At 44.8% G+C, this 2,068-nt stretch overlaps 1 pseudogene; it reads right to left on the bottom strand.

Annotated features, from left to right (window-relative positions):
• Window positions 1–279: 279 nt before the first annotated feature.
• LOC144233582 (large ribosomal subunit protein eL43 pseudogene) lies at window positions 280–1,265 on the bottom strand (annotated as a pseudogene).
• Window positions 1,266–2,068: the final 803 nt, after the last annotated feature.

Below are 2,068 nucleotides of genomic sequence, written 5' to 3'. Positions count from 1 at the left end.
ACTCATTTATTATAGGCTAGCAATGTTTCTTTTTTTAAATTTTTAAAAATGTTTTATTTATTTCTGAGACAGAGACAGCGTGAGCAGGGGAGGGTCAGAAAGAGAGGGAGACACAGAATCAGAAACAGGCTCCAGGCTCTGAGCTGGCTGTCAGCACAGAGCTCAACATGGGGCTCGAACCCACGAACCGTGAGATCATGACCTGAGCCGAAGTCGGACATTTAACCGACTGAGCCCCCCAGGCACCCGAGGCTAGCAATGTTTCAAACGGTGAAGCTTCTACTGGTCTTTCCAGCCTTTTAGTCTTCTGACGGCCGGCTATACTGTAGAGCCAGTAGTAGCACGGGTCCAGGTAACCCCGGTGACCGCTTTCAGGCAGGAACCACAGTACCAGATCCCGGCAGCTTTTCTTTTCATCTTGGTTTTGCCATAGAAGAAGCAAATGTACTTGGCCTGCTGCCTTATTTCAGTCTTCATCATTTTCCTGTGGGAGGCACCTTAACGGGTCCCATATTTCCTGAGGATTCCAAACTTCTTGCTGTTTAGTCATGTTGCCGCAAACTAGGCCTGAGACCAGAGAGCTGAATATACATGTGTATGTGTATGTATATGTGTGTATATATATATATATGTGTATATAACTGATAGATTGGTTTCATTTTAACTTCTTTCCTTTCTTCTTTTTCCCTCCCTTTCCTTCCTTCTCTTCCTTTGCTTCACAATGACTTAAGTGTCTATTCTAAGTCAGACACTCAGCGAGGTGCTGGAGACACTTCAGTGAACTCTGAACAAAGTCCCTGCCCTCTTGGAGCTTATGATTTAGAAGTTCTACCTGATCTTCTATGCTTATTTTTTTAAATACTTTTTAAAGTTTATTTAAGTAATCTCTACATCCAACTTGGGGCTCAAACTCACGACCCTGAGATCAAGGGCTGCAAGCTTCTCTAACTGAGTTGGCCAGGTGCCCCCCCCCGCCCCCCCATCTTCTTTGCTTTAGAAGATCTCCCTGAATGACAATTGGTAGCAGAGATCTGAATGACAATGGGGAGCAAACCGGGAGGAATGAAAATTGCCTACAGCAGAGGGAACAAACAGCACAGAGATAGTCCCTGAGGCATGCTTGGGAAGCTCTGGAAACATCAGGAATGTTAGTGTCTTATACAGGATAAGACGTGAGAGAAGATCTATTACCTGAGATCGGAGAGGGAAGCAGTGACCAAGTCAGTTAGGGTCTGGGTTTTATCCCGAATGCAATAGGATGTCATTGCATCATGTTCAGGTTGGAAGTGACATGACTTAGTGCATGATTTTTCAAAGATCCCTCTGGCTACCATGTGGGAACTGTTTGTGGGATTACTAAAGGGAAGGAGAGCTTCAGTTGCTCAGGTGAAAGTTTATGCAAGGTTTAGAATTCATTTCTGGATTCTCAACATTTAACACGGTATTTATTATCTGTTGTCTGATGAGGGATTGAATACAAGGAGCATATACCATCTGAGGGAGTACTCTTGCTAAACTATGTAGTTGGGGCCTGAGAATGCGTCGGAGAAGGAAAGAGACAAAAGCCTTCCCTCCATGGAGTTTTCTTTTTTTTTTCAAATATTTTTATTTATTTCTAGGAGAGAGAGAGAGAGAGAGAGAGACAGCGTGAGCAGGGGAGGGTCAGAGAGAGAGGGAGACACAGACTCTGAAATAGGCTCCAGGCTCTGAGCTGGCTGTCAGCACAGAGCCCGATGCGGGGCTCGAACCCACGAACCGTGAGATCATGACCTAAGTGAAAGTCGGACGCTTAACCGACTAAGCCACCCAGGCGCCCCCCTTCATGGAGTTTTCATTCTAGTGAAGAAAAGAGATAATAAATGCCCTAAGTAAACAAAAATATGTGTTGTTTCCAACGATAAAAAATGCTGTGAAGTGAAATGAAGCAGAGAAGAAGGATAGAGAAAGCTGGGATCACAATGGGCAGGGATTTAAAATAGAGAAATCAGGGAAAGCCTCACTGAAGAAGTGGCATTTGGACAATGAGGGGTGGGGAGGGAGATGAGGGAGGCTGCAGTTAAAACTTTCC

Source organism: Crocuta crocuta, unplaced genomic scaffold (genome assembly GCF_008692635.1).
Source record: "Crocuta crocuta isolate KB4526 unplaced genomic scaffold, BGI_CrCroc_1.0 scaffold71, whole genome shotgun sequence".
NCBI lineage: Eukaryota > Metazoa > Chordata > Mammalia > Carnivora > Hyaenidae > Crocuta > Crocuta crocuta.
This window is presented reverse-complemented; position numbering and strand designations above follow the sequence as displayed.